Here is a 14,855-nt window from a genome sequence, read left to right on the forward strand (position 1 = left end):
TAGAATATAAAGGGGATATAACTAAAGGAAAGAATGATGAAATAAATAGCATATACATACCTTGTCCATAGCTCAACAGGTGACCATTCAAAATTTACACCCTTCTTCTGCAAAGAAGTGATGGGATGGGCTATCCATTTAGAGAATTTGGAGGTACAAAATGGACCTCAAAACTAAAAATGTACTCACAAAATTAACTTTAAAATAACCAATAGGAATCAAGATGGTGATGTCATTACTAGGGGTGATATTTTGGAGGGAAAATAAGAAAACTACTTTTTATTATTATATTTTCAACTCATATCTTTGTATGTTCAGTCAAATTTCAAGAGTGGACACCTGTTGGATGGGGAATTAAATTCCACATCCAATGAATACCCACTCTACATACTTATGAGTAGATACACATAGAAACAAATTGAGAATATATGAAAAACAAACCCTTTTCATGCATTTTAAATTTCTTTCTATGTAGATCTACTCGAAAGTATGCAGAGTGGCTACTCATTGGATGTGGAATTTAATTATGCATCCAACGGGTTTCCACTCTTCTGATGAGCCTCATCATTGGGTAATTATATGGGACTTAATTCACCTCCTAGCTTAGTCAAACCAACTATTCTCACAACTTGTCAGGCCAGGAGGTAACTCCTCAAATCAAATCGTATTATTCATTCAGGTTGTTCATTATTATATGCAAAAGGGTGTGACTGTTCAGTTCATTTCCCGATGACTCTCCATTTACTCTATTATTTATTTACACTAATTACAAATGTTCACCCAATCCCTATGATTAGGTGTCAACATTCCCCCCTTTAATCTGAAGGGATGTTGGTGTGTCCAAGCATCGTTTTGAATCTTTCAAGCTTTTCTCTTCCAAGTGCTTTGGTGAATATGTCTGCAATTTTCTCATTAGTGGAACAATGGTGAAGACGGATTGTTCTGGCCTCAACATGATGTCGAATCAGATGATATTTTGTATTGATGTGCTTTTTTCGATCATGGAACTTTGGGTTCTTGGGTTCTTGGCCAACTTTATTGTCGAGGTATTCTCAATCATGAGTGGAGTTGATTGTACTTTTTTTACCTGCAAATCTTCAAGAATTTTCCTGAGCCACACAATTTCTTTTATTGCGTCAGCTGCTGCCACATATTCTGCCTCTATTGTGGAATCTGCTGAAACTGATTGTTTATGTGATCTCTAGGAGACAGCTCCTGATCCAAGACTCATAGCATAACCTGAAGTAGATACCCTAGTTTCTTTATCTCCATCGAAGTTTGAACCAGAGTATCCAATCAAGCTGAAGTCGCCCACCTGTGTATATGTGATTCCTAAGTCTTGAGTTCCCTTCAAGTACTTTAGAACTCTTTTTGCAGTAGACCAATGTCCCTCACAAGGCTTTTGCATAAACCTGGAGAAGATTCCAATAGCAAATGATATTTCTGGTCTAGTAGTAGTTAGGTAGTTGAGACTTCCTACAAGCTGTCTATACAATTATTTTCCTTCAATGGATGTGAGCTTTAAGTTTTGTTCCATTGGAGTAGTCAGAGGATTGCATTCAATCATGCCAAACCTATTCAATAGATCTCCAATGTACTTCTTTTGAGAAAGGAATATGGACTTCAGATGTTGAGTTACTTCAATACCAAGATAGTAATGAACATAGCCCAAATCAATAATTTCAAAACCTTTCCTCAATTCCTTCTTTATGGATGCAATGTAGCTCTCATTATTCCCTGTCATCAAAAGATCATCTACAAATACCACAAGGTATACAATTGTTTTGCCAACCTTCTTGACAAACAAAGTTGCATGATCAAGAACATAATGTTTGAAATTGAGTTTCAAAAGATGCTCAGTTAGTTTTTCATACCAGGTTTGTGGTACTTGTTTGAGGCCATACAAGGATTTGAAAAGTTTGCATACTTTATGTTCATGTCCTTTTACAGCAAATCCTTTCGGCTGGGACATAAAAACATTCTCTTTTAGATCTCCATTCAAGAAAGCAATTTTTACATCCATTTGATGGACTTTCCAACCGTTCTAAGCTACTAGGGAAAAGAGTGTCTAGATGGTAGCCCATTTTGTTGTGGGGGAAATAGTCTCCTCATAGTCGACCCATTCCTTCTGTGCAAAACCTTTTGCCACAAGCTTGGCTTTGTGCTTGTCAAGTGAGCCATCAACTTTATACTTGTTCTTGTAGATCCACTTGCAGCCAATTGGTTTGGTTCCTAATGGAGGATCAACCAGCTTCCAAGTGCTATTCCTTATTAAGGCATCATACTCCTTTTTCATTGCTTCTTTCCATTCATCATGAGAAGCAACCTCTTTGAAGGAAGTTGGTTCAAAATCTGTAGACAAATTCAATTCACAATCATAAGAAACATCCATATCAATAGGTGAATCAGAGTCATCTACATCACCTCCATTTTGTCGGTTTGAATTTCTAGTTCCTATCTTTCCAACCTCATCAGGATGAACACTTTCAAGTGTCTTTGTTAGCCACTTTGGGGGATGTTTCTCAGATGGTCCAGGCTGCTCCATTGATTGAGTTGGGACTGAATCAAGATTGAGTCTCCCAATTCTGTCAATCACATCACTCAAAGTATCATCCGTTGTTGGAGTTTCATGCAGGGGAGGGAGTGCTTCAGAAGAAGATTCCATAGATTTATCTAGTATAGGAATCACCCCATCAAGATGTGGAATCTAATTATCAAATTCTTGAAATGATTTTGTATTTGTGAATCTATCCAAGTGATCAAGTTGTCGCTCAACAACATTGTCAGTTTTGGATGATTCAAGAAAGATTACATCTCTAGATACAACAAACTTTTTATTGACTTCATTATAGAGACGGTATGCTTTGGAGGTGTTTGAATACCCCAGGAAGATACACTTACGACTTCTTGCACCAAGTTTGTTTCTATGTACCTTTGGTATCAGGGCATAACATGTGGAACCAAAGACCCTGAGATGCTTTACCGAAGGAATGTGCCCATACCACATTTCATAAGGAGTCTTGTTTCTAATAGCATTAGATGGACATCTATTCTTTACATATACAGCACATAGAACTGCATTAGCCCAAAACATCAATTTTACATTTTTGAAAAATATCATGGAGTGTACCATATTTAAGATTGTCTTATTCATTCTTTCAGCCACTCCGTTCTATTGGGGATTATAAGGCACAGTTGTTTGATGTTTGTTCCCATGTTGGCAAAGATAGTTTTCAAATTCATTTGAAGTGTGTTCTTTTCCATTATTAGTGCGAATAGATCCAATATGAGATTGTGCATCATTTTCAATCCATGTATGAAAGTTCTTGAATGTTTGAAACACATCAGATTTGTTCTTCAATAAATAAACCCAACACATTATCGTGTAGTCATCAATAAATGTCATCATATATTTATTTCCATTTGCAGAAGGAATAGGCATTGGACCACATAAATCTAAATGAACGAGTTCAAGTTTTCTATGTGCTCTTGAATGTGAATCATGAAAAGACTGTTTGCTATGCTTTCCTAGAATGCAAGCATCACATTGTTTAAGCTTCCTAGGAATTGTAGGCAAACCAGTAACACTATTTTTCTTCAACAAGCGGAGGCTATCATAGTTCAAGTGTCCAAATCTAGCATGCCATAATAAAATTGATGGAAATGTACCTTCTTCATAATGAGAATTGTATGAGAGATTTTGTGCACGAGCAGAGGTACCCTGCAGCTTGAGAAGCCTTTCTTCTTCTATCCCCGTCATGACAAGTGAGTGTTTTGATACTTTTCTTACCTCAAGCTTGCCATCAAAAATATGAATGGAGTGTCCTTGTTGGTGGATGTGGACCAAGCACAACAATTTTCTCCTCAGCTGTGGGAGATATAGAACATGATGCAAAAGAAAGTCTGGAAGACCAAGCAATTTAAGCCTAATTGTGCCAAGCCCTGATGGATTGAGTTTCTATTTGTCTGCAAAGTATACTGCTCCACCAACATTGTCAATAAATTCTTCAAAAAAATCTCTTCTGAAATTCATGTGGCAAGTTGCTCCTGAATCAAGCAACCAATCATTTTTCCAAGAAGCAAGTGAAGAATTAAATAAGCCTTCATTTACTCCAATATTACTGTGTGCCACAAAATAGTGAGCAGATTTAGGTGATTTACCTTTCTCTTTGTCATTAGTTTTACCTTTGTGTTGGTTTCTTTCCTACTTAATTCTGTCCCAAGGCAACTTGCGTGTGGATGCATCATGTGATCCATCTCTTTTGTAGCGTATGCAGTGCAAATCTGACTTTTCTCCTTGAGAGTGTCTGCCCCCACTACCTCTGAAATTTCTTCCTCTTCCTTTTCGACCACCTCTTCCTCTAGAAGAGTCTTGAGCAAGATTATTTTATCTATGTGCAAGGCACACAACCTATTCAGAAGACTGAGGAGCTGTATTCTTCCCAAAAGCTTTCTCTCTTTCAGCAAATGTTTTCACAAGGGAGTCAAAGGTAATATCTTTGAGGTTTCCATTTGCTTGCAATGGCTCAAGATAATTTGAGTAAGTGGGATAAAGTGCCTTGAGAAAAGCTATCAGAGGAATTTCCAGTTGAACATTAGTGACTTTTATATCATGCATAATAGATTTTACTTATGATGCAAGAGCAAGAGGATCATCATTTTGTAATTCCAGGGTGAATAATTTAATCATGAGTTGAACAACTTCAAGTGCAGAGTGTGAGCCATAGAGTTCCTTCGGTTTTTGTAAGGCTTCGAAAGCATTTGAAAATGGAGAAATATGGTGACTCAACTCTTCATTTACTAATGCTGAAATCAATGCATAAGCCTTGTTGTTCTTATTTTCCCAAATGGCTAATTCCTTGTCTGAGGTAGGTTGTTCTGGCTCTTTGTCTCCATCTCCAACACACACTCCTTTCCATAGCTCATTAAAAATGAGAGTGTGTTTGATTTTCCAAGACCACTCAGGATAATTTTCCTTCCCATTGAGGACCACTCCCACAATAGATATTAATGAGTGCATTTTAAAAAACTGTGAACTGTAAAAAAATATACTTCTGTTGTGAATGTATAAAATTGTACTTCTGGTGGAGAAAAATATAGTTCTGGTTGTTAGGTCTCCATAATACTAGTGATTACCCCATTACTATTGTAGTTGTATCCCTTATTAATATTTTTGTGCCGCTATTGTCCCCATATTGTTATTACTGTGCCCTATAGAATCCCTCTATTGTTATTTTTGTTGCTTTATATTATTATTGTTAGGTCGGCTGGGTTATATTCTGACTCCTTAGACTCCTATATATAGAGAGGAGGTTTTTTCATTTGAATCATGGAAGAATTGTTCATTTGTGTAATTTAAAGGAGGTTGCCCCCTTGAAGAGGCTGAATTATAAGGTGTTCAACTATCTTTTCTATCTTTTTGTGAGCTAGTTTCATAACATTTGGTATCAGAGTTTTGGATTCTAGGGTTTCGCTGCTCCAAATAGGTCATCGTGGAATTTTCGCTATAAATTTTTTTGTGTGACATTTCAGAAGCTTAAAAAAAGCCCATTTGATAAGAAATCGCACTGAACCTCGAGTCCTACTTTCATAGATTTTTGCACTATATTTGCGGAGATATGATCTAAGGAAGTTGGTCTTACTGTAGACTCCTGAATTACAGTCCAAACAGGTGACCTGGGGAAAATCATCATAAATTTCTCTCTGAGCATTGGATTGAAATTTCATAAGAAGGTACAAAAAGAGGACGGACTATAGTTTCTTGTATATATTTCTCAGAGCCAAAGGTCGAAACAGTGACTCGTGGCACATCATACAAGTTCACTCTACTGAACTAGTCTATAGTCAGGTCACTGTGGGAGATTTGGCATAACTCTTTGGAGAATCCAATTTGGATTAAACTGGCAGAATTGGAAAGAGGACATAGAGGGCTACCGCAATTTGCAATTTTAGAGCTGGATGATCTGAAATTACAGAGATACATCAGATTCAATATCAAACTCCTACAAAGTGAAAAAAGGTGTGTAGTTTTTTTAAATTTTTGCATAAGATTGGTTTGAAAAATTAGTTTGAAGGAATTCATAGGGCATAGTAAATCATTATTATCAGTAATTGATGCCCCGAGGAAAGAAAATGCAAATACCTAGTAAGCAACCTGAAAGCTCTAGCATGAATCATGAAGAAGAGGAAGAAATGCAACATGATATATCAAAATTATGAGACCAAGTGCAACAAGTGTCACTTGCACAAAAAGTAACAGAATCTAAGATGGATGTTTTAAAGAAAGATGTAGAAGCTAAGATGGATGGTTTAAAGAAAGGCGTAGAAGCTAAGATGGATTGTTTAAAGATAGGCATGGAAGAATTGAAGACAGGCATGGAAGATTTGAGGACAGTTTTGACAAAGTTTCTACAAGAAATGCTTACTAATGGTGAAAGGGTAGTAAAGGAAACTCATGATGAGAACAAAAGAAATGTAAATCATGATTTCATAGACTGTAATGTTGGATTGAAGACCCACAATATTCCAAAAATTGATATGAGGAAGTTTGATGGAAAGGATCTCTCAACATGGATATTACAAATGGAGCAATTTTTCAATCTCAATAATGTGCAAAACACACAAAAGGTATGTATTGCAACTTTATATTTGGAACCAAATAAGTTTTTATGGTATCAATGGCTTTGCTCTCGTAAACAAATTATCACTTGGGCAATTTTTACGGAAGAATTAATAGCACATTATGAGGATACAAAAAACAACACTTTTTTTAGCCAATTGATAAGTCTCAAACAAAAGGGTTCAATAATGGAGCACATTGAGGAGTTCCAAAAATTGAACATAAGGGTTGTTATCTCAAAATCAGACCCTAGAAGGCTGCTGACTAGGAAGACCTTAAGTAACTATTCAAACATGCTTTAGGCTGAGGCTTAGCCTCCCCAACCTGAGAGGGATCTCTCAAAGAATTAATGTTTTTGATTATGATTAAGATGGCTAACTCTTGTGAAACAAAGATAGAAAAATGAGAGTGGTTGAAACACAGTTAAAAGGTATCCATTGGGCTTATGGAGTCATAATCGTTTCAGTATAACAATGATATCAACCTTACATAGAAGTCAGGGCATTTAGATTTCTACCATTCAGAACACACCAGAAACATTTAGGGCACACAGTTTATAAATATGTGAAGGAAATTAGAGCACAACCAGTGATTTCTAAGTAATCACACATCTATACCACTGCAAATATTGAAGAGAAGATAATACACAACATTCTGAACAGTAAACTCCTTCTGATTCGTGAGAAGTAAAGTCAAGTCTTGTATTATCAAAGCAGAGTCATATACATAGCACAATAGTTCCAATTTCTCTGAAATTTTCCAACCTCAAGTACATTGTTGTTTTTGCTATATATAGAATTCTTTACAAATTCGAGATTCCTCCTCCAGCATGAGGGGAACTCGAATTTTGCTTGCTATGACACCTATTCAAATTTTAACTACTTATTAAATGCAACAAACTGCTAATTGGACGTTTTAGAAACCTAAGACAATTATGAGTCTAACTCCATATCATGTTGATAATAGCATTAATTACAATCAAATATCGTTTTCTGACAAGTGATCTCCTTCAATTTAGCTGTGGTGGATGCTCGAAGCTCCTTACTGGTCCTCAATGTCTTATCCCTTTACTGCTGCTAATAAGTAGGAAACTGCCCTGTTGATCTTCTTTAATTAACCATGTTGATCTTCTTTAATTACCCAACCATCTATTTGAGTGCCACGTTCTTCATGTGTTGTAAGCTTGACCCATATAAATGTGTGATGACAAAATCCTTTTTAAAGTTGATTGAAAAGTCATTTACAATACTATCATTTGTATAACAAAGAGTTTAAAATTCGTATAACTTCTTTCGGCTTGTTTTGCCGTGGCTGATTTATTGCATATTGTAAATGATCTTTTCTGAGGTTTCCTTTCAAAAATGTCCTCTTGGTCCCTCAAAATTTGGCCGACTGAGCTTTAATTATGCAGCTACAGTAGTTTTGTAGTGCGCTACGAAACTGTTGTGCGTTATGCGTTCCTTTTCAGCAGTTTCGTAGCGCACTAGGAAACTGCTGTGTAATCACAAAACACAGTTTAACCCCAAAATTTGACTGACTTGAGCCTCTTTTATCTTGACATATCCCTTTCAATTGCCCTGAAGCTATCAAAACTGAGTAGAGATGTATCATTCTTCAAGAAACTGTAACAAGGTAAATCATCAAAATTTTGAATATAACCTTACTTGCTGTGTAGTTTCCTTAAGGAGATCTTTCCCGCTGGCTTAACTGTAGCTTCAACTCTTCAATTTGTCTCTTCATAACCCTGTTCCCAGCTGTAAGTTTCATATTAACTCTCCTGATGAACATCGCTTCCTTTATTGTAGGGACTGACCAAGTATAATATTGTGCATTACAGTCGACCACCTCGGGTATTTGGATTGTTTTGTCTTCCCACAGAGCTTGCATTTTGTTAAAATGAGCTTCCCTTATTGCATGCTTCCTAGAGGCTTTCTTCAATCTAGCAATCTCAAGATTAGCTAACCTCAACTTATTTTTCAATTCTTCAACACTAAATTCCTCTTGCGGGATGATTTCCTTTCCCTTTTCTTCTTTATGCAGCTGTGATGATGATTGTAATGAAGTCACAGGTCTGTCATGAGTTTTTATGATCTCCTCTGTTTCACCTGTTTCTGGCAGCATCTCCTGTATCTGTTTGAAATTCCTTGTCATGGGTCTTCTTGTATTAAAGACAAATTGAGCAACCTGATCATCAAACTTGAGCTTTTTCGAGGCTTTGGTTCTTTTAGTCTTGTCTTTACCTGATGTTATCAAATCTACTTGAACCAGGGGAGATTCTTCAATATCAATGGCTTGCAGTAAGTCATTCAAGTTTCCCTTTGAAACAGGGCTTTCCTCAGCAACCACCTTCTTGCCTTTTTCCTTAGCTAATTGACTCTTGGTCATTCTTCTCTGGACTACTTCTCCTGCAGATGATTCACGTCTACCTTCTTCGACCTGAGTTTTCTTTTTCAGGGACTACTGGGGTGTGTCTTGGATAACCATTGATCTGGCGGGCTCCCTTACTTGTTTCCTAGCTTTCAATTTGGTGAATCTCTTGGATCTTTCTGTATGATGACAAGTTGTTGATGGAGAATTTTTCACAGCTTGGGGATTGAGACCAGTTTCATTTTTAAAGCCAGACATAAACATAAACATGGGCCAGTCCCTACCTACTCTCTGGAGTTCATGCAAAACGATCAACTTAACTAAGCCATGGTGAAACAATGAGGTCTCACAGGTTTCTTTCCTTAGTTGTACCTTGTCACACATTTTTCTGAGGCTACAAAATAAGTAGAAAGGTAAATCAAGAGAGATCTTTCCTGTGAAATGTAGCAGAAGCTTGAAATGATATGAATACACCTTGTTATATCTCCGTTCACAGGTAAGGTACCTGTGTATGCAGGTAAGCAGATTAGCATATGAGTCCTTGACATAATTTCTAGGCACGGACTTGTTTAAATCTGAGTCAATGAACTCTGGCTTCAGAAATTCTTTGCAGGGGGTCATATCAAATTTAAAATTTTTAAACCAACTTTCTTGTCCCCTTGGAATCTCAGTAACTGTGGATAACCTCTGGTGAGATTTGCAATTCAAGCGTCACAACCTTTGAATTCAATTCTGTGAAATTCAAGGCAAATTCCTTAGTGATTTGCTCATGACCTCCCTAGAGTTTCTCTCAAAAATTCCAACATCCAACTTGCTTGAATGCATGCTCAACTTCTCTGTTCCTCAAGATAATGTCTACCCCTTTAGGTTCGTTCCTCAAACATCTACCTGACCTGTGCTCTTTTCTTTCTAGAGATCCTTCCATGAGACTTCAGTGTAATGAAGGTTTGAAATACTAGCACTACTGAATCTTCGATCCCTGCCTCGCTTGATCACTGCCTCGCCTGATAACTACCTCGCTTGATGTACAATGCATTCAAATTGAACGCTTGCATATTTGTTCCTCATGCCACGAATACAATCATAATTATGACAGTGAATGTCTGGTTCTTCTTGAAACTTGCAATCTGAGTGTACCAAGGTACCTAACGACAGTAATAATGAATATAAGTGATTGGACATGATATGTGAATTGTATAAGTTGACAATGGATGATGCAACCATAACTGAACTTGACAAATCTGACAGTTAAGAAACATTTTCTACGGATTGCACGAATCTCTGATTTCGTAGCACGGCCAGTGTAAAAGCTGGGTTATGCGCTACGAAATCACCTAAAGCATGTTGCGCTGCGAAAACACCTAAAAAGGATTTATGCGCTGCGAAAACACCTAAAAGGATTTATGCGCTACGGAATCACCTACAAAGCTTTGTAACACACAATAACCTTTGAACAAAGATGACATATGGAAATTGTGTGAGTTATGAGACCAGTGATGAATAAGAATGAATAGTTGACCTTTATTTAAGCATACCACCAAGACTCTTAAGACTCAGACTCTAAGGCAAACAAAAAAAAAATTAAACCTAGACTAGCACCGAACCTTTACCATCAAACTGATGTGAGCAATTTGGGAATTAGAATTCTTAAGTGATAACAAGGGTAAAAAATATTCCAGAGGAGCATAGGATTGATGTGTTCATAGGGACTTTAAAGGATAATATCCAACATGACGTTCGCCTTTGGGAACCTGATTCATTAAAGAAGGCATTCAGGTTAGCAAGAAAAATGGAAAGCAAAATTATGGCAACCAGGAAGCATACCACTCACAACTATAAAGATGGAAGTGTTATTGCCCCTAGTCTTCCACAACCTATAAGGTTGACACCACAACAATTGGAAGAAAAAAGAGCAAAAGGGCTTTGTTACAGTTGTGATAGCAATTACACTAAAGGTCAAAAGTGTTCTAAGAATAAATTATTCTACATAGATTGTGAAGAGGAAGAAGAAAAGGAGAAAGAAAGGTCAAAAGAAGAGGATATACTCCAAGAACAAAGCCTAGATAAAGAAGAAATGAATCTGACCATATCTTGTCATGCATTGGCTGGAATTACCACTCCTCAAACCATCAAGATAGAAGGACAAATCAAGAAGAAAAAGGTAATAGTGTTGATTGATTCAGGAAGTACCCACAATTTTATTCATTGTAAGATAGCAAAAGAATTGAATTTCTTCCTATATCCATCACCAGAGTGTCAAGTGATGGTTGCAAATGGAGGAACGATAAATTGCTCTGGAAAGTGCCATAATATCAAGCTATCCATGGGAGAATATGTATTGACTAGCCCAATGCTTTCCATTCCAATGGGTGGTGCTGATGTTGTACTAGGAGTCCAATGGCTACAATCCTTGGTTATAATAGCTTTTAATTTTCAAGAAATTTTCATGAAATTTTCTGCGAAAGGAAAGGAATTTGAATTAAGGGGTATCGCAGGGAAACCAGGAAAGGTAATCAGATCTAACAGTATGAAAAAGCTTCTAAAAAATGAACAAAGAGGTGTAATTGCACAATTATGCTCGCTAGATGTTTCCACATTAGAATCATCTATTTCTCTAGATCTCCAAAAAGTGTTGGAAAATCATTCCAACGTATTTGAGACTCCCAAAAGTCTCTGACCTATTCGTGATCATGATCATGCTATTCATCTGATTCCAGGAAGTGTTCCTCCTAACATCAGGCCGTACAGATATCCCTATGCCCAAAAGAGTGAAATTGAACGTATGGTTGCAGAAATGCTAGAGGCTGGTATAATTCAACCTAGTCAAAGTTCTTTCTCTGCTCCAGTAGTATTGGTGCACAAGAAGGATGGATCATGGCGTATGTGTCCGTATCATAGGGAGCTCAACAAGCTCACTATTAGAGATAAGTTTCCCATTCCTGTCATTGATAAATTACTAGATGAATTGCATGGATCAATTTACTTCACCAAGTTGGATCTTCGTTAAGGATATCATCAAATCAGAATGAAGACTAAAGACATTCTGAAAATAGCATTTAGAACTCATGAGGGTCATTATGAATTTTTGGTCATGCCTTTTGGCCTTACCAATGCACCTTCTACATTTCAAGGTTTGATGAATTCCATTTTCAAACCTTCCTTAAAAAATTTGTGTTAGTATTTTTTGATGATATACTAATCTACAACAAGTCTTGGAAGGATCATGTTGAACATGTTGACAGGGTGCTACAACTATTGGAGGAGAAACAATTATATGCAAAAAGATCCAAATGTTTCTTTGAAGTACAAGAAGTGGAATATCTGGGTAATATTGTATCTCATGGAGGAGTTAAGGTAGACCCTAGCAAAATTAAAGCCAGTAAGGAATGGAAAATCCCCACATCCATAAAACATCTGCGAGGATTTCTCAGGTTGACAGGGTATTATCCCAAGTTTGTTAAGAATTACAGGAGAATAGCAGCACCTCTAACAACATTATTGAAGAAAGATGCATTTTCATGGTCTCCAGAAGCAACAAAGGCCTTTGAACATCTTAAAGAGGCAAAGTGCCAAGCATCAGTCTTAGCTACACCAAACTTCACAAAAACCTTTATTGTGGAATTTGGTGCTTTAGGAAATGGAATTGGTGTTGTTTTAATGCAATATGAAAGACCCATTGCTTTTGAAAGTTGTCCAATCAAGGGAAATTTTTTACACAAATCTATTTATGAGAAGGAAATGTTGGCAATACTACATGCACTTAAGAAATGGCGACCCTACCTAATGGGAAGACACTTCAAGGTAAACACGGATCATGATAGCCTTAAATGTTTTTTAGAACAAAGATTATTCTCTAAAGAGCAACAAAAGTGGGTCACAAAGATGTTGGGTTATGACTTTGAAATCATCTACAAAAAAGGGAACCAAAATGTGGTGGCAGATGCACTCTCAAGAAAGGATGAGGATGTGGAAGCATTTTTGTGTGCCATTTATATTATTCAACCAGATTGGATAAACGAAGCAAGGGAGGAATGGAAGAATGATGAAGAAGTGTGGGCACTTATTCGAAAGTTACAACAAGATTCCAGTACATCTGATACATTTAGCTAGCAAAATGATTCGTTATGGTACAAAGATCGCTTATACCTCTGTAAGAATTCCCAACTCAAACAAAAGATTCTTATGGAATTGCACACTTCTACCTTAGGAGGGCACTCAGGATTTTTAAAAACTTACCACAGGATTAAGAAGGAATTTTTTTGGGATGGCCTTAAATCGGTTATTCAAAATTTTGTGGCAGAATTTTTGGTTTTCCAACAAAATAAAGTTGAAACAATTAAGACCCTAGGTCTATTACAACCTTTATCCATTCCAAGCCAATGTTGGGAGCAGGTTTCAATGGATTTTATCACAGGTTTACCCAAATCTGAGGGAAAGAGTGTCATCATGGTGGTAGTTAACAGACTTACCAAGTATGCACACTTTTGTGCATTATCACATCCATTTAAATCCAGTACAGTTTCTACTACATTTATAGAAACAATTCAAAATCTGCATGGAAATCCAAAGATTATTGTAAGTGACAGAGATTCCATTTTGACTGGAAATTTTTGGACAAAATTATTTTCTTGTCTTGGAACTCAATTAGCTCATAACTCCTCTTATCATCCTCAATCTAATGGGCAAACTGAGATAATAAACAAATGTTTGGAAGGATATCTTTGTTGCTTTGTATCTGATAAAAAGACACAATGGGTCAAATGGTTGCCTCTGGCTAAATGGTGGTATAACACTTCCTTCCATACAGCAACAAAAATGACCCCATTTATGGCACTTTATGGATATCAGCCACCATCCATCACATCATATTTAAGAGAAAATTCTAAGGTTCAAGCAGTGGAACATCACATCGAACATCGGCAACAAGTCCTCCAACTCTTAAAGGATAACCTCGTGTTGGCACAGAATAGAATGAAACAACAGGCAAATCAACATCGCAGTGAAAGAAGTTTTGATGTAGATGATTGGGTATTCCTACAGCTACAACCATATAAACAAATGTCCCTCAAGCAAGCTAATAAGGATAATAAATTATCACCAAAGTATTATGGTCCGTACAAGGTGTTGCAGAAGATTGGTACTATGGCATACAAATTGGAGCTTCCTGCAGCTTTTCGAGTGCACCCAGTTTTCCATGTTTCGTGTTTAAAGAAGGTTATAGGTGACAAGCTCCCAATTCAAACAATATTGCCAGAACTTGACGAGGAACGAAAAATTATATTGGAACCAGAAGCAGTCACAGAAACAAGAACTCGACAGATATTAAATCGATCAATTTCAGAGTATCTAATGAAGTGGAAGAACTTATCCGCTAAAGATTCCACATGGGAGGATGAGAATTTTATACAGAAGCATCTAAAACTGCTCAAGCGTTGAGGACAACACTTTTTTGAAGGAGAGGGGCATGTTAGGTCCCCATAATACTAGTGATTACCCCATTACTATTGTAGTTGTATCCCTTATTAATATTGTTGTGCCCCTATTGTCCCCATATTGTTATTGTTGTGCCCGATAGAATCCCCCTATTGTTATTTTTGTGGCTTCATATTATTATTGTTAGGTCAGATGGGTTATATTATGACTCCTTAGACTCCTATATTAGAGAGGAGGTTTTTTCATTTGAATCATGGAAGAATTGTTCATTTGTGTAATGTAAAGGAGGTTGCCCCCTTGAAGAGGCTGAATTATAAGGCGTTCGACTATCTTTTCTATCTTTTTGTGAGCTGGTTTCATCACATTGGTGCAAAATATTTAAAAAACAATTACACTCTGATATATAGGACAAAGCTTCAGAGAACCATGGAACCTC

The sequence above is a fragment of the Pinus tabuliformis genome, chromosome 3_2 (assembly GCF_031772625.1).
Source record: "Pinus tabuliformis cultivar Carrire ecotype Pingquan chromosome 3_2, CPIR1, whole genome shotgun sequence".
Classification (NCBI taxonomy): Eukaryota; Viridiplantae; Streptophyta; class Pinopsida; order Pinales; family Pinaceae; genus Pinus; species Pinus tabuliformis.